Here is a 19476-nt window from a genome sequence, read left to right as displayed (position 1 = left end):
TGCCAGTGCACTTGGTTGGGGTGCCACCAATTCCATCTCCAGCTGTGGAGGTAGATGGACTGCTCAGGAGGCATCATTATTACTAACACTGGGCATAAACTACCTGGAAATGTTGGGTGCATTCTATGGCCTAAAGTCATATTGTACTGGGTCATATCACCAGCATGTTAGGCTACAGATTGACAATACCACCGTGGTAGCATATATCAACCACATGGGTGGAAACAAATCAACATCATGTGACAATCTGGCTAATACAATTTGGCAGTGGTGTATCCAGAGAGACATTTGGATATCAGCTATTTACCTACCAGGTAAACTAAATTTAGTGGCAGACGCAAATTTAATGAAAACACCAAATGGATGTTGAATAAAAAGTATTTGGTGATATTACAGCACGATATGGAACACCAGATATCGATCTATTCGCATCCAGGCTTAATAACCGTTTATCAAACTATGTTTCGTGGGAACCAGACCCTGGGGCAGCGGCGACAGATGCATTTTCGCTGCATTGGGGGGGGGGGGGAATTGTTTATTTATGCATTCCCTCCTTTCTGCCTCATCAGTCGGGTATTAAGGAAAATACAGCAAGACTCTGCGTCTGGTATTTTGGTAGTACCCAATTGGCCTACTCAACCATGGTTCCCAGTGATACTGAACATGTAATTAGAACCATGTATCACCATCCCGAATAGACCAGACTTATTGGTTCATCCCATAACAAGGGATAGCCACCCATGCCATAACTATTTGAATTTATTAATTTGTAGAGTTTAAAAATACCACTACTACAGCTGGGACTGACGGACCGAACAGTGAACATGATTTCGGCGGGCCACAGACAGTGACCAAAAAAACAGTATCTGGTCTATATCAGGAAGTGGGAGATGTATTGTCACAAAAACAGCATCACCTACAGAGATATGAACATCCCGTATGTTCTGGAATACCTGGCAGGCCTCCATTATGATGGGGTGCTCAGTTATAGTGCCATCAACTGCGCCAGAAGTGCCCTATCAACTTATCTATGGCAAGGAACAGAGCGTCACTCTGCTGGGACTCACCCACTGGTAACAAAACTTATGAGGGGAATTTTTAATACCAATCCCCCAAGAACCAGGTACTCCCAAATATGGGATGTGAGTATTGTCCTGAAGATGCTCAGGAATTTGTCTCCAGCAACAGCTCTGTCCCTACATAGTCTGACATTAAAAACAGTCATGCTAATGGCATTGGTCACGGCACAAAGGGTACAGTCATTACATAAATTAAGACTGGACACATGACTTCTTCATCTGAAAATATTACGTTTCATATTTATGAATTAGTAAAGCAGAACAGACAGGGATCAGCAGGCCTCAATATAGAATTTAGGTCTTACCCAACAGATGATCGTCTCTGTATAGTAAGACATTTGTCGTTATACATGGAGAACACGAAAATCATCAGAGGCAATGAGAAGGCACTTTTAGTCAGCCATAAGCAACCACACAAAAGAGTGACGGTCCAGACCATCTCAAGATGGCTGAAACAGGTTCTAATACAGGCTGGGATGGATACTAATATTTTTAAATCTCATTCCACCAGGGCTGCAGCTACATCGGCAGCTATGCAGTTGGATGTACCAATGGACCAAATCCTCAAGGCAGCAGGATGGTCAGGGGAAAAACCTTCCAACTATTTTATCATAAACCAGTCATTAAACCTGGAACATTTGCAGAAACAATTTAAGTTCTGTAATTTAATTACCCCATAAATAGGGGCTATAATTTGTGTTAATCAATTCATGGATTTCAATGTCGGATTCATGTCTAAAATATGTTGACACAATTCCTCCTACAGTCATTAAGGCAGATGTGATGCATGGACTCGTTTCCACGGCATGAAATCACAGAGCTTAGAAATCTTCACGTAGTCACTCACGTGACTCCGAAGTAAAATAGTAAGATTAAACCAGAACTTACCAGTTCGAAGTTTGATCGTTATTTTATGAGGAGTACGTTGAGGGAATACGTGCCCTCCGCTCCCACCCATGATCATATACTCAACTGGTATTTCTTCTCTAATCTTACTATGTTTAAGTCATTACAGTTATCTATGATTTCACACCGCTGCTTTGAAGAATGACACGCATGCGTCCTGGTGGGGTTCTTCACGTATTCCCTCAACGTACTCCTCATAAAATAACGATCAAACTTCGAATTGGTAAGTTCTCGTTTAATCTTACTATTGTAGAGTGTACCCTCAAGTGGCTTTCTGATTGCAGGACAGCAAAAGTGTTAGGAGTTGCTCTATATTGAGCCTGGTCCATTGGAAATTGTTCAGATTCTGATTAAGTCCTTGTTTCTGGAATTAAATCAGCATAATGCTGTTTCACACCAGATTATGTTCAATTTCACAAGTTTTTGGAGGGACCCAATTTGGCACAGTCATCAAAGGCAACCATGTTTATTCACATCTAAACAGCTGCGATCTAAATTCTCGGCCTGCAGGCTTTTTAATTAGCTCACATCATCATGTCCTACATTCTAATTTTCAAATTATGTTTCAAAAATTTTAATATGATTTCACAACAATAAATGTTGCAGATTAACCGTGTTTTATACAGCTGCCGTAAAGGTAAGACTAATGGGGCTTTCTCACGGGGCGACTTGACGCAAGATGTAACCAGAGTGAAGTGGTCGTGGTCTAGCACGATATCACATGATATAACGGGGGGTAGATAAAGTGTTCCCACGGGTACTCGGCATTTCTGTTATTTGTGCGAGTGACTTGTCCGTCTCCCGATCTTTCCCGTTAAATCTTGAATGAACATTGTGAACTGTGAAGTGTTGTTAAATCATCACGTGGCACAAATGATGTCACTTTTTTTTTCACACACTATAAAACTTTTTTTTTCACACACTATAAGTTGAATTGGCTCATTTGGAGACATGCCTGTACTAAGTAGTTTTGAGTAAAGGATGGTGGTGTTTTTCATTGACGCGCTGTATGCAGCAGCCCTCTATGTGAATCGAGGACGCTTGCGTGAAGGCAGAAGGTAAACGCAAGAGTTATTACGGATATCGCACTGGCCACTACGTCCATATAATGTTTCAATGTTCAACCACAAGTGTACAAGTCACTCTTGAAGAAATTCAAGCTTGCTTGAATTTTCTCCCGAGTCAACAAGTTACATGAGTACCTGCCGTTAGCGCCACGGTGGTCCACGGTGGTCCACGAATGCCGTACGGTTATCGTACGAGGTTCCCACGATGTTCAACTCTGGTTACCTCTTGCGTCAAGTCGCCCCGTGAGAAAGCCCCATTAGGCCTAAAAGATAGAATGCTGAGATTTTAGGTTTGAAATGAAATCAGTTTAGTTTAGATATACCATATGGAAACAGGCCCTTCGGTCCATCCAAGTCCATGCAGAACATCGATCCCCATATACTAGTTCTATCCTACACACCAAGGACCAAGCGGAGTCGGGGGAGAAGGCAGGAACGGGGTACTGATTGGGGATGATCAGCCATGATCACATTGAATGGCGGTGCTGGCTCGAAGGGCCAAAATGGCCTACTCCTGCACCTATTACCTATTGCCTATTGTCTATTGTCTATTGTCTATTGACCAGAAGCCAATTAACCTACAAACCCGCATGTCTTTGGAATGTGACAGGAAACCAGAGCGCCCGGAGAAAACCCCAGTCACAGGAAGCACGCACAAACTCTGTAGAGACCATACCTGTAGTCAGGATCAAACCCGGGTCTCTGGCGCTATAAGGCAGCAACTCTATATCACTGTGCCACTGTGCTGCCCGATGTTTGGAACTTCCTCCATTGCAGAGCATATTCTGGGGTGACCTGAATGTGAACAGTCAGGGAAGTAAGAAGCATGTAAATAGTGGTGAGAATGTGGGTAAGGGGGAGTATTAAGCAAGAGCTTATTGAAAGATAAACGCAGATTCAGATCTGACACGGCCTGCACCTATTTCTATGTTGCTATGCTGTTTGGTTCTTAAGGCAAATTGGGAAGGATGGTACTAAATAGCACTACATGCGCTTGACAAGGCAAATAAAATAGAATAGAATAGAATAGAATGCCTTTTATTATCATTCAAACAGCTTGGTTTGAACAAAATTGCATTTCTACAGTCTTAACATTACAAAAAAAAACAAGACCCACACTTAACACAATTTACACAAACATCCATCACAGTGAATCTCCAACACCTCCTCACTGTGATGGAAGGCAAAAGTCTTATCTCTTCCCTTTGTTCTTCTCCCGCGGTCCAGCAGTCCAACTGCAACGTCGAGGCAACTGGGGCTCCGATGTTAAAGCCCCCAGCGGGTGATGGTAAGTCCCACGGCCGTTTAACTGTGCAGGGAGATGTTAGGCCCCGCTCCGAGTCCTTTAAACCCCACAATTCCAGCGGGAGAAGTTGCCGTTGCGGGAGCTCTGAAAAGCGGTCTCCCTCCAGGGACCTGCGAGCTCCCGATGTTCCTGTCCACCGGGCCTGTGGCCGGAGCCTCCAAAGCTACGAAGTCAGGTCACAGCCGTGCGCCACCTCAGCTCTTCCTGTTCCGAAGTCGGCCAGCACCGCGATGGCGAGTCCACAGGCTCCGCGACTGGAGCCCTTAGGTTGGTTCCGGCTGGAGGCCGCCACCGGCTCCATGATGTTAGGCCCAACGACATCGGAGACCTGAGTCATGGAAAAAGTCGGGTCCCCGTACAGGGAAGAGATTAAACGGTTTCCCCCCCCCCCCCCCCCCCCTACATATACACAACTAAAAAATAAATAAAAACTAGAATCAAATCATACATTTAATGAGACAAAAATGTTTTAAAAGATAGGCGGACTGCAGTCGAGCCGCTGCCGTTAGGCGCCGCCACACCACATCCCGGTATTGGAATAGCTGGAATAGATAAAAATAATAGAATGCTGGAATAGATAAAAATGTCCAAAGTCTAATAGAGAGAAGAGTTGACGGAGAAAGGATTAACCATGAAATCATTAAGTGTTCTATTATATATATGAGAGCGAAGAGAGCGCCTTCTGGAGGTGCCGCTGCGGTAGATGACTTCTGGTGGTGCCACTGTGAAGCCGAGGCCGTTGCCTCGCAGCCCGGGCCTCAGGGACTGGAACCTCGCGAGTTGGAGGTAGAGCCTCACGGGTTGGAGCCCGGGCCTCACGGGCTGGCGGTGGAGCCTCACAGGCCAGTAATGGAGCCTCGTGGGCCGGTCCTCGAAGGTCAGAGGTGAAGACTCGCGGGCCGATGGCGCCCACGGCCATTTATGCCTGAGTCGACGGACCTCGTGGCTGTGGCCTGGGTCGGCACCACAGAAGCATCTATAGAGAATCCGGCAGCAATTCTGGAGAGGTCGGTGCGGCGTTCGATGATGGCGCCCATCAATGGACAAGGATGGACACGTGGAAGTGAGGATATCACTGTTGAGGGAAGGAACATGGGGGGACCGCTGTAAAGGATGGGAAAGAAAAATGGGGACCCAGTATGGGGGGACCACCGTGAGGGGGGGGAGAAGAACAAGGAGTAACTGGCGCAAGGGGGGGGGGGGGGGTTTTAACTTTGTAAGCGCCTTTTATGGGGGTGACTATTTGCATAATTTGGGTATGCAAGTAAAGACTTTCGCTGTGACTAAAGTATTCAATTCAATTCAATTCAATGTCCAACTTGTCAGAACTGGCATGAACAACAGGATTGTGTTACGATAACCATCCTCCTGCTCGGCAAATGGAAGTTGTAATCTCCTTTGCTATTGCCCTGAAGAACTCTTTTGTGTGGAAGAATATCCTGGCAGACAGGTTCACCAGTGCTACACGGGTGTGTTTAAACTAGATTGGCAGAGGGTTGGAATCTTATGCAGGACCGAGGCAGGTGGGAAGCTGGAAGTCGGCATGGATGGTAACAAGAGAAAGTTCAGTGGACAGAATAGACAAGAGAATGGCAAGGAACGAGGAAGCACTGTTGGTTTTAACTGCACTCATTTTAATGCGAGAGGGTTGATGGGTCAGAGCGTGGATAGGTACGTGCGCCTGGGACGTTGAAGCCTTCACAGAATCTGGTTAAGAGAGGGTCAGGACTGGTAGCTTGATGTTCAGGGGTACAAATGCTACAGGAGAGATGGAGATGGGGGTAAGAGAGAAGGGGATGTTACTTTTTTGATTAAGGAGGCTGTCACGGCAGTGGTCAGAGATGACATTACTGATGGTTCGTCATGGGAGGCTACATGGATGTTCAAGTGTACAAGTTCAAGTGAGTTTATTGTCATGTGTCCCTGATAGGACAATGACATTCTTGCTTTGCTTCAGCACACAGAACATAGTAGGCATTTACTACAATATATAGTTGAATAGTTGATGGTATAGAGAAATAAGAAAGGGATGATCTCCTTGTTGGGAGTATACTACAGGCCCCCCCCAAATAGTCAAAGGGAATTAGAAGAGCAAATATGCGAGAAGATTGCAGGCAGCTGCGGGACTAATAAGGTTGTCTTAGTCGTGGGTTTTAACTTTTCCAATATAGACTGGGACTGACATAGTACAAAAAGTTTTGATGTGGCAGAATTTGTCAAATGTGTTCAGGAGAGTTTCCTTAGGCAATATAGAGAGAGGCCTACACGTGAGAGTATTAGGAGATTGGGAGGGGCAAGTGGTTGAAGTGTTCGTGGATGAGCCTTTTGGGCCCAGCCACCATTTTTCTATCAGAAACATAGAAAACATATATAGTTATGGATAGAGACAGGGTGGGACCACAAGTTAAAATACTAAATTGGGGGAAGGCCAACTTTGAAGTTATTGGACAGGAACCCACTCAAGTTGATTGGAGCAGGATGTATGCAGGAAAAGGAATGTCTGGAAAGTGGGATGTTTTTAAAAGTGTGCTGACAAGAGTTTGGGGCATGCATATTACTGTTAGCCTGAAGGGCAAGGCAGGTGGACGTAAGGAAGATAGACACAAAATGCTGGAGTAACTCAGCGGGACAGGCAGCATCCCTGGAGAGAAGGAATGGGTGATGTTTTGGGTCGAGAAATTCCTTCAGACCTCAGATGTGAGAAATTGAGGCTCTGATCAAGAATAAGAAGGAGGCGTGGGCCAGGTATAGACAGTTGGGATCAAGTGTATCCCTGGAGGAGTTTCGTTAGCTGAGGAGCATGCCTCAGAAGGAATTCAGGAGAGCAAAAAGTGGGCAGGAGATAGCTCTGCCAGATACTATTAAGAGTAATCTTGAGATTTTATAAGTACATTAAGGGGAAACGAGTAACCAGAGACAGAATAGGGCCCCTCAGGAATTAAAGTGGTTAACTGTGAAGCACCACAGGAGATGGACAAGATCCTCACAGAGTATTTCTATGTTTTAACCATGGAGAAAGATATGGGGACTGGGAGCTTGCGGAAATTAATGGAAGTGTCCTGAGGGCAGTCAGTATCACAGTCAAGGAGGTGCTGAAGGTCCTAATATGTATGGAGATAGACACATCTCCCAGGTCTGATCAGGTATATCAGAGGATGCTGTGGGAATCTAGAGATGAAATTGCTGTTGCCCTGGCTGAGATTTATGAGTCATCATTAAATACTGATGAGATGCTGACAATGGTGTGCCTATATTTAAGAAGGGCTGCAAGGGAAATCCTGGGAGCTATAAGCCAGTGAGTCTAACATCTGTGGTCAGAAAGTTACTAAATAGTATTCTGAGTGATAAGATATGCATTTAGAGAGACAAGGGCTGATTAGAAATAGCAAGATTTGCACATGGGCGGTCATGTCTCCCAAAGTTTTTGAAGATGTGACCAAAAATTTGATGAAGGCAGTGCTGCAGACATTGTATATATGGATTTCAGCAAGGTATTTGACAAGGTTCCACATGGTAGGCTACTCTGGAAGGTTAGATCGTATGGGATCCAAGGAGAGTGAGCTAACTGAATAGAAAATTAGCTTCATGGAAGGAAGCAGAGGGTGATGATGGAAATTTGTCTTTCGGTGTGGAGGCCTGTGAATAATGGTGTGCCTCAGGGTTTGGTGCTGGGCCCATTGCTGTCTGTCATCTATATCAATACAATACATGATTAGTAAGTTTGCAGATGACACAAAAGTGGGTGGTATTGCGGATAGCGAAAATGGTTGTCAAAAATTACAGCAGGATCTTGATTGGTTGGGCAGGGGGGCTGAGAAATGGTTAATAGAGTTTAATATAGATAAGTACGAGGTGTTGCATTTTGGGAAGTCTAAACAGGGCAGGACCTATACAATGAAGGGCAGGTTTCTAGGGAGTGTTGTAGAGCATGGAGATCTCTGATTGCAGGTACATGGTTCCTTGAAAGTGTTGTCACAGGTGGTCAAGAAGGCTTTCGGCACTTTGGACTTCATTTGGCAGAGTATTGAGTTGGGAGCTTATGTTACAGTTATATAAGACATAGTTGAGACCACGTTTGAAGTATTGTGTTCAGTTTTGGTCACCGTGTTAAAGGAAAGATGTTAAGCAAAAAAAGGGTGCATAGAAGATTTACAATGATGTTGCCTGGACTCAAGGGCCTGAGCTATAGGGACAGGCTGGGCAGGCTGGGCAAGCTTTATTCCTCGGAGAGCAGGAGGATGAAGGGTGGACCTTGTCGGACCCTTACCATGTTCACGTGGTGCCATGCATGTGCTTACAATAGTGGACAGGTTCACTAGATGGCCGGAGGCAATCTCGTTGTCGGATACCTCCATGGAGGCTTGTGCTCGGGCTATCGTGTTTAACTGGATAGTTCGTTTTGGGGTCCCGTCCAACATCACCACAGACTGAGGGGCACAGTTTACCTCATCTCTGTGGACCGGCTTAGCGCAGTTTTACGGCGCCCGCCTACACCAGACGACCGCTTATCACGTCGGGGTCACCAATTTGGGGGGGCCAGCCGACGGCTGGTAAAGTCCTTCTGGGTGCCGACCGCCTCGGTGGGAAAATATTCCTCTTGCATGTCTTTCAGTCCAACGACGGTTAATCATGTCGGGGTCACCAATTTGGTGGATTAGAGACAACGACCAGTGGTTTGAAACAAGATTTATTCAGAATCAAGGTTCTCTAGTATCGCAAGTCCTAACACACAACTGACCACAACAGTGGTCCTCAATCGACTGGCGGGCTGAGCTCAGAAACCGTGCAAAAACCGCAGGGTTCGATGCTGGCGTGCATCAGCAGGTTCCGCTATACCCTCTTTATTCTCCCGCGGTCGGGGGAGTCGGACCATCCGCAGTCCGGGTGATCGACGCTCCTGCAGCCAGTGATCGGAGCTCCCGCGTCGGGACGATCGAAGCTTCCGCATCGAGCCGATTGAAGCTCCCGCGTCGGGGCAGTTGAAGATCCTATGTCGGGGCGGTCAAAGCTCCTGCGGCTTGGAGCTCCTGCGGCTTGGAGCTCCTGACGTCCTTTTTCCATTGAGAGTAGGGAAGATTCAAACAAGAGGACATGATTTGAGAATTAAGGGACAAAAGTTTAGGGGTAACATGAGGGGGAACTTCTTTACCCCACTACCCCCACATAATACTTGCTAAAGAACAGGAATTGAGTTTGGGCCCTGTGTGAATGTACAATGCATTACCATAAATTTAGCTCAGATCCTTGATGCCAATAATATATTCACTGTAAGGTCAAACAATGTCCATCACATATTTTGACGTTAGTTATGCAAAAGTATTTTGTATATTTAAGGCCTGTGAATGGCACTCACAATAAAGCAAGAAAGGGATCAGGCTAACCTTGCCTCTCATCCAGAAACATTAACACTTTCTCTTTTCACAGATGCTGCCTGATTTTTTCAGTTTTTCCAGCATTTTCTGTTTTTTAGTTCAGATTTCCATCATCTGCAGTCTTTATTTGGTTTTCATGTATGTTCTCGAATTCATGTGGGCATGCAAAAAACATGGCTTGCCCAGCAAAGCTTATTGTGCATTGCTGCATGGTGTCAGAATTGCTGCACAGCTCAGGGATTCAGCTCTGCATGCCACTAGCTTGTTGATTAGCTTTACATATGCTGCGGGCTCCAGGGATGTTGCTTTGTGGCAGAATTATTATATGGCACCAGGATTGCTGCATGACTCCATGGTTACAGCATGGTTTCTGACCAGTGAGCAATTTGTAGTGTGGTGTCTGGGTTGCAGGATGCTGCACAGTGTCTGCGTTGTTGCAGGGTTTGTTGCAGATCACCAGTGGAGGCTGCTTCTATTGCACAAGCAGTAGTGATGAACCTTTAGACTAACTACGCCAGTATTGGAACACATAACACCCCTGGGCCTGTTCTATTCTTACAGTACATTCTCCTGTACATTTTACCCTGCGGCAACTTTGACTGAAATTTGCATTCAATCTCTTGGGGATTTGAATTTGTGAGCCAGAGTTTTGAAATATTTATGAAATATATACACAATGTTTGCTGGCACAGGAGAAATTCTACATTTGTTTGAACACAGTTCCTGTCAGTGCTGAATTCTCCTCTGTGCACAGAATTCATATTATTTTGGATTTGTAGTATAGATTCAAATATTTAGTAACCTGTCTTTAAGCAAAGTGGAGCCTCGTGGAAAACATGGCAGATATAGAAACATATGAAGGTGTAGGATGACAGGCCCCAACGTAATGACGTTTAGTTTAGTTCACTCTCAGTTTCAGTTTAGTTTATTGTCACGTATACCGAGGTACAGTGAAAAGCTTTTATTGCATGCTAACCAGCCAGCGGAAAGACAATACATGATTGCAATCGAGCCATTCACAGTGTACACATACATGATAAGGGAATACCCTTTAGAGCGCGGTAAAGCAAGTTTAGAGATATAGTGTGGAAATCGAGTCTTCAGCCCATCGAGTTAGCACGGCCCAATAATCACCACGTACACTAGTCTTATCCTACAATTTACAGAAGCCAATTAACTTACAAACCTGCATGTCTTTGGAATTTGGGAGGAACTGGCGCACCTGGAGAAAAAAACACCCGGTCACAGGGTGAACATACAAACCCGGGACAGACAAGCACCCATAGTCAGGATCGAAACCCAGGTCTCTGGCACTGTAAGGCAGCAACTCTACCACTGCGTCACTGTGCCACCCACAATGCTACCATATTCTACACAGCAGAAGAAGACACAAAGTGCTGCAGTAACTCAGCAGGTCAAGCAAAATCTCTGGAGATCATGAATAGGTGACATTTTGGGTCAGGACCCTTCTTCACCACATTTCGAGCTCTTCTATGCCAAGTCTATTATATCTGTTGAAATGAATACTTCACCGAATCATGACTTCACATAGCACAGAAGGAGGCCATTTCATCCATTGTATCTGTGCTACTCATTGAAATAAGTTTCCAGTTGTTCCCACATTTCCAAACTTCACCTTAATTCCTTAGCTCCATTAAAATCACAACACATCTGATAATTCCTATTTTTTTACCAAATGGCACAAATTATGGAAAGTAATTGTAGAGAACTGTACATACACAGTCTGGTGTTCAAAGTCAGCTTTAATCATCAGTCATGGTGGTGCAGTACAATACGTTGTTAATTCATCACTACCACCGGTGTAACTACGCAATATGGGAAGTGAATGTTAATATAAAGTGTACAGTAAGGTGGAGCTAGTGTTAGTACGTTACTCTGATTGGTGCACATGCACTAACCAATTTACATCCTTCCCCGTAGAGAAAAAAAATTGTTGAGCAGTTGTTAAAACACATGTGGTTAAACATACTCATCGTACCTGTCAGGCGGTCTACTAACCCGACCCGAGCACGTACGGCCAAACCCTTCCCCCTCCGTTCCGGAAAAGTTATTAGGGCTGGGTGGTGGAGAACCGAAGAAGGAGAACACAGCCTGGGAACCTGGAGAGGAGAGGCGGGGCAAGCATGCAGGACTAGGGGCACTGGGGGATGAGGGAACCGAACGATGCGGGGATGAGGGAACCGAACGATGCGGGGAATACATGCTGGGGTTAGGGGGCCTGGGGCGGACAACAGCAGCAGGTGTCTTGAAAACCAAGGCGGTGCGCAGGGACCGGGAAGAGCTGGTCGCGGTTCATTCACGGGCAGGAGATGTTGACGGCTGTACAGAACACCATCGATGTTGACAAGGTAGGAACGAGGTTCCTTGGCTGGCCCCTCAACGAAACCCATTCGGGTATGTCCAACTGCAGTCTGCAGGCGGACCATTGGACCTTGCAGTAACGGTTTAAGTGGTTTGCTCGACTTGTCATAAGAACACTTCTGGACATCATGTTTCTCCTGAATGCGCTGTTGGACCGCAGTTGGTTTGAGCACCTGTAGCTTCAGCTGTTGCTGGGCGATGGGAAGCTGGGGCCGTGTCGTGCGAGACATCAGGCGCTGGGCGGGGAGAGCCTAGAACACCATCCCTGGAAATGTTTCTCAGGTTTAACAGATCCAGGTAGACGTCGGATTGGAGCTAAACTAAACCCTTGCCTTCCAGCATCTTCTGCTGCTCACACACAGCTGCAGCACCTAGAGTTATCGACATAATAACATTGAATGAACAGAGTAAAAACGGTAACCTCTGCATGCCGCTTCTAACAAAGTCATAAATGTGATTTTTTTTCAGAACCCTGTAATAAGATTCCGAGAAGTAAAGATCGGCACAAACTTTTCTGATTTTTATGTCACTAACAATTTGCAATCAGAGGAGTCTTGCCATCATTTTGGAACAGTAATTTTCTTGTCAGTAACTAGTTCTGACACATGCAAATATGCAGACAAATTGAATTCAGAGGCTAACAGTAGTGGGGAAAGCCAAAGGTGTGTGAATGTGAATTGTCATTGTGTTAAACTCATGTGTAGGAATATGCAGCAATGACTGTCACGTTGTTCTCTTCTCTGTAGCTGAGTAGTGTTTGGCAGGAAAGAGCTCAGCAAATAACAGTCCTGCGCACTTTATCTGAATGTTTTCAGAGACCATTGTGTTCTTTTAAAAATGAAAACTTTTCAAAGATGATTCTCTTCTGTTCGCCTGCAATTAAATGTGTTCAACTGACCATATTGTGGCATTGTTACCATTCCTGAACAATCAGCGTGCCAACCATTCCCAGTTTCTGAGTTCTGAGGTAGGTGTTCTTTTTTCAAGGGGAGATTGGTCAAATCCAAAAAGATGAAAATTAAAGTAATAAATTTCTGTCAGGGAGTGATTCATAGCAAAGGAAGTACTTTATTTCTGCTTTCATATAATATTCCTCACAGAATAGTAGCAGGTCATTCAGCCCATCAAGTTACTCCAGAGATTCTTCCAGGTTTTTGAACCTATGCTGGGTGTTTTTTAGTAATTCCTGGAAGATAACAAGATCAGAAAGCACCACATTCTCAGGTAACATTTGTTTGTCTCCATTGTTTTTGCAGCTCAAGAACTTGTTAAAGTATCCCTTTTCCTGCAGCTTGTTGATGCAACACGCTAAAAAGAAAGTACACCATTTGTCTTGAATCGAGAAAGACAATGTTTGTGTCCCGATCCAAATGCCGAATTTCATCACTAATAACAAATGATGAGTGAATAAAAGATATTATTTAGTTTAGAGATACAGCACAGAAACAGGCCCTTTGACCCATCGAGTCTACACTGACTAGCGAACCCCACACATGAACATTATCCTACACCAGGCATAAAAAAAAATTCATTTACACCAAGCCAATTAACCTACAAAGCTGTATGCCTTTGTAGTGTGGGAGGAAACCAAAGTTTTCAGCGAAAACCCACGCAGGTCATGGGGATAACGTACTAGCTCTGTACAGACAACACCTGCAGCCAGGATCAAACCCGGGTATCCACTGCGCCACCGTGCCGCCAGCATAATCAGTCGTGATTAATGAAATTTGATTCTATTAAGTGAAAATGCCTCAAAAAATAATAATTAGGGCTATACAGGTATTTTAAATAAGAAGAATAAATAATTGGTGCTTCCAAACTTTAAGCTGGCAGATGTAATAACATCTTCCCCTGAAGCATGATTCCTGTTGTGAATGGTACTTTGAATTAAGCGGGTTTTTCCTTTAAGCAACTAACATTTTCTTGTGCTTATTTATTCCTGCTGAATAATTTTAAAATGACAGCTGTATTACATCTTTTAACTGTGCAGATAAAACTATTTTTTTGCTAATTATCAAGAGCTTGGGGCTGGAACACAAGAACAAAAGAACACCTGATAAAGCCTTTCATGGTAGGCTGGTCCAGAGGATTACGCTGCATGGGATCCATGATGACTGTGCAGATTGGATTCAGAACCCATTGAGGATAGATATTATGATGAAAATTTGTTATTTTGGTTTAAGATATACACTAAATGCTGTAGTAACTCAGCGGGCCAGGCAGCATATCTGGATAGTAGGAATGGGTAACGTATCGGGTCGAGACCCTTCATCAGACTGAAAGATAGAGAAGGTTAGAATAAAACAGGGCCAGCAATAGATGACCTCAGGAAGGGTTGAATCCATAATGGCCCATTGTTAGACAATAGACTATAGACAATAGACAATAGGTGCAGGAGTAGGCCATTCGGCCCTTCGTGTGATCATGGCTGATCATCCCCAATCAAAAATCTGTAGCCTCCTTTTGCTCTGGTATTTTATTTAATTCACATGTTTAATCGATAATGTTTTATTATTAATGTTTTATGTTTCATTCCTATCTGTCACTGTATGTGATGTTATCAAAGGTTCTTTAGTAACTTGTCAGTTTCTTTGTTGAACTAAATTAAGGCGCATGTTGCAATCAAATGTGATGCAGGCGGAGCACCAAGGCAAATTCCTTGCATGTGAATACTTGGCCAATAAACTTTTTCATTCATTCATTCGGATGGAAATTAGTCGTGAAGTTGATGAAGTCAGTGAGTTCTGCATGGGTGCAGGAGGTAGCACAGGTGCAGTCATCAATGTAGCGGAGGTAGAGTTCAGGGACAGGGCCAGCGTATGCCTGGAACAGTGATTGTTCGACGTACCCTACAAAGAGGCAGGCATAGCTGGGGCCCATGCGAGTGCCCATAGCTACGCCATGGATTTGGAGGAAGTGGGAGGAGTCAAACAAGAAGTTGTTAAGGGTAAGGACCAGCTCTCCTCTGGCAGAGGAAAGTGTAATGGCCGGTTCTCACGGTGCGACCTGACGCAAGATGTCACCAGAGTGAAGTGGTCGTGGTCCAGCACGAGTTCCGCACGATATAACGGGGGGTAGATAAAGAGTTCCCACGGTACTCGGCAATTCTGTCATTTGTGCGAGTGACTTGTCCGTCTCCCGATCTTTCCCGTTAATCGTGAATGAACATCGTGGACTGTAGTGTAGTTAATCACGTGGCACAAATGATGTCACTTTTTTTCACACACTATATAAATATCCTCCGTTCGTAGAATTGGCTCATTTGCAGACATGCCTATACAAAGTTGGTTCGAGTACAGGCTGGTTGTTATTTTCATTGACGCGCTGTATGCATTAGCGCAACATGTGCATTGAAAACGCTTGCGTGAAGGCAGAATGGTGAGATTAATTAAAAAGAGAATTAAGAGGAAGTCTTACTGGGTTAAGCCCATGTTTCAACGGAGACCTCAATTTGGACAATATGAGCAACTGCTTAATGTGCTGTGCGAAGAGGATAAAAGTGCATTCAAAAACTTTGTCAGAATTTCACCCGAGCTCTTTAATGAGTTAAAGAATAATTTGGGACCTCTGCTGAAGAAGACTGACACTGTAATGAGAAAGGCACTGGAACCAGGGTTGCGCATAGCAATCACCCTCCGCTACTTGGCCTCAGGCGATTCTTATAAAAGTCTATCTTACAACTTTCTTGTCGCCACCAACAGCATCTGTGGTATTGTCCGAGAAACCTGTGAGGCGATCATCCAATTTTATTCAGCTGAAGTGATGGAATGCCCCAGTACACCAGATGCGTGGAAGAGAGTTGCACTGGGGTTTGAAAACAGGTGGAACTTTGCTCACACATGTGGGGCTTTGGATGGCAAGCATGTGGCAATTCGTAAATCACCCGGAGGTGGCTCAAATTATTTCAATTACAAGAAATTCCACTCAATTGTACTCATGGCGGTGGTTGATTATAACTACAACTTCCTGTATGTGGATGTGGGCACACCTGGAAGTGTTGGTGATGGCCGGATTTGGAAAGAAACCTGGCTTGGAAAGAAAATGGAAGGTGGAACAGCAGGCATGCCTGATCCAGAACCTCTGTCAGGAGAAGACAGCCCGGACACCCCATATGCGATGGTTGCTGACGAAGCCTTTGCACTACGGCCCTGGATTATGAAGCCATATCCACAGAGGAATCTAACTAGGGAACAGAGGATCTTCAATTACAGGCTGTCAAGGGCCAGGAGAGTAGTAGAAAATTATTTTAGCATCTTGGCAAACAGATTTAGATGCTTGCTCAAGACAATGGAGCAGAGGCCCAAGAATGTGGAGAGTATAGTATATGCAGCATGTGTTCTGCACAACCTGATCCGAATGAGAGGTGCAGCTGCTGGATCAGCAACATCCATCCAGGACGGTGACATAGTGGACAGTGACACAGGGGAAGTAACACTAGGTGCTTGGAGAAGTGGTGCGAACAAGTTGAAAATGGTCTCACTGCAGCGTTTGAAAGGTAACTCGGGCACATCCAGTGTGAAAGAGCAAAGAGACCATCTCTGCGCTTACTACAATTCACAATTGGGGAGTGTGCCGTGGCAGGACAGCTATATTGATGGGTAGCCGACCACAGGAACACTACTGCATGTTATAAGCTGACTTCCTAGTGTTGTCCTCTGAAAAGTGCTTCCTATAAGATGTTCGTCCGCAAAACCTGCCGTTTAGAACATTGCATTGTCCCTTTAAATGCATGAGTTCCCGCTTGTAGCGGAGGTTGATGGATATAATGTGTTTTAAATAATCTTGCGTGCCTCATTTGTTGTATTTCGTGTTTGCGAGGCCCTTTTACAGACAAATGTTTTGTGTGATGCATCTCCTCTCAATATGTGACAGAATTCGTCTTCTTATATTGTCAAATAGGAATAAAGACTTTGTATCACATTTACCGTGCTGATTGTCTTATTTCATTTTCTACCAAGAGGTGAAGAACACGTTTAAATAGCTGAACATTTCAGGGTCCTGCACACTCAAAAATGTAAATGAGTGAAAATGTGATTATATCGCCTCCATTAAGGCATTTTGTGTTTCAGCATGAGAGGGATTATAACATTAGAGACATTCATCTTGTAGTGATGTATTAATGACGATTTGCAGACATCAAGCTGATAGTAAAAAATAAATTTATTTAGCAGTGAGGTAAACAAGCAATGACAATCAAAATGCTGAGGTGAAAGCTTTATCACACTTCAGGATATAATAAAATGTGGAGCCACCAACAGAGAAAAAAAATGCACAAGAGTAAAGGACACATAAATTAACATACAGACATTTACAAAGGACTATAGATGTCACACCAAATGGTGAGTGGCCAAGAAATAAAATAAACTAAAACTCAAACTGTTATTTGAAACACCACAAAAAATATTCTCAGCTTCCGAGGGTTAACTGGGGTAGTTGACGTCAGCGCAACCTTCTGCCCTTTCTTGAAAAGGACTTTGTGCACGGACCTCTCCGTAAACAACAGGCAAAGGTGGATTTCAAGCAGGCTGCAGCTCTGCAAACATCAGAGGTGATGGTGAGTGTCTCTAGAAGGAAATTAAGAAGTACATGTGAAAAATTTCTCACGGACCTTACAATTGCGGGACCTTTCATTAAAGTTCCCTTTGAAGATCAGAGTTCTTCTCTTAAATCTCATTAACACAACTCATGAATAAGTTGTTGTCCATATGTTTATTTTTTAATTTATATCGCACTAAACACAATAGTTTACCTGTTCAGCACGGAATAGTGGATGTCCCCCCATTGCACGCGGCAATCCATAGGGCCTGTCTGTGTACTTTAGAATCACAGAGTTATGTATTAGTCAATGTATAAAAAAAACACAGATTATGAATCAAGTTAGGGAAGCGCACATATCTTTGTTAATACCTGGTCATAGAAGTGAGGCGGGCGAGGCTGAGGAACCAGTGGACGCTGCGCCTCAGGTGCACGTGCTTCCATTAACTGCACAGACAACACCACACATTAAAACTATGTTGCTTTATGATGTGAGAAATAAAGAGTTTTAACAGAGACGCTGAATGAAGGGAAGAATTTTAAGAATAGATCTATACCTTGTTATTTCTATAAGTGATCGCCCCATTTATCATATTCCATGCAAAATCCCATTGACCATCACTTATTTCATCTTCCATCATTGAGCGACAGAAGTCGAATGTCCTGTGCGTGAAAGCCCATTGGTGTCACGCGTCCTTCCTGCAACAATCTTTCGCAGTCTCGAATAGTTTTATGGAGCTGAAAATTCAGAGCGCAAATATAAAAATCAGCAAAATACTGGGTGGGTGCATTGTCCAATAAGCATCAAGTTTATATACTCACACTACTAATGCTGTCTACATCTGTCCCTTCTTCAGCACCTCCGGGTGTGGTGAGGTCGATGCTTGCACTGTGCCTACTGCGGCGCTGTTGGCTGGTGGATGGGCTCGGTGTGGAAGTCCCTTCCAGAGGATCATCCAACGCCTGTTCAATTATGTGTTTTTTCTGTAGGAATTACATGAAGTCATTTACACATGGTGTCCAGAGCCTCAAGACCTCAAAAATTTGTTGTAATAAAAGTACCTTGGGTGCGCTAGTCCTGGTCACTGCACGCACAATATGCCCTAATAGGAAACGCCACCTCTCCTCTATCCACCTATTCCTCTCTGTCTGTCTGTTTCCAGCTGACCCTGATCTGGTCCCAAGTGCGGTGATTTTTCCGTAAATGGTCCTCTGGTTAGCGAACCATTGCAAAAGTTGGTCATCTGCATTAAAGTAGAGTGCTGGAATTAAATAGAACTTCAAGCATTGAATCTATTCCGTTAAATTAAAGTTTTGGTCAGTAAAGAGAGGCCTGTTTAAGAGCATGCCCTCCGCATTTAATGTGCTATTTATTGTTCTTCTTGGATAACAGAGCACAAGTTGGTAAATACAGATGGCCTTTTTGAAGACAAGCATTACAAGTGAAATTTACCTGCCCTCATGCATAATTTATTTTATGGCTCTTAGAGACATGATTCCTACTTCAAACAAAGAGGGTGTAAAAGCTGTCTGCCACTACTTTTACATTGCAGCTGCAGGGAACAGATAGACATAAGATAAATTAAAGGTAACTGCAAAAAAAGCACTTTTACATCTGTAGCATTGTATGTTTTTAAATCATGGATAACATTAAATTGTTCTCCTGTACATAAACTAATATATTGTTATAGATACTCGCATGAGCACCCGGGATACTCCGCAGCCTTCGTCTCCAGCAGGTTGCGCTTTCTCTCCCTATTTCTATAATCCTCTCTGGATTTGTCATAGAGAATCTAATTGCATTGGTACCACTCCACCAGTTCCCCCTC

General features: G+C 44.2%; 1 long non-coding RNA gene across 1 annotated transcript; it reads right to left on the bottom strand.

Moving 5' to 3' along the window:
* Nucleotides 1-550: 550 nt before the first annotated feature.
* On the bottom strand, nt 551-18144 carry LOC116977344. Its single transcript, XR_004413197.1, has 3 exons — nt 18020-18144; nt 11717-11719; nt 551-561 (listed from the first exon to the last, which is right to left on the bottom strand). It is a non-coding gene; the product is annotated as an uncharacterized LOC116977344 (long non-coding RNA).
* Between the last annotated feature and the right edge of the window lie 1332 nt (nt 18145-19476).

Source organism: Amblyraja radiata, chromosome 9 (assembly GCF_010909765.2).
Source record: "Amblyraja radiata isolate CabotCenter1 chromosome 9, sAmbRad1.1.pri, whole genome shotgun sequence".
NCBI lineage: Eukaryota > Metazoa > Chordata > Chondrichthyes > Rajiformes > Rajidae > Amblyraja > Amblyraja radiata.
This window is presented reverse-complemented; position numbering and strand designations above follow the sequence as displayed.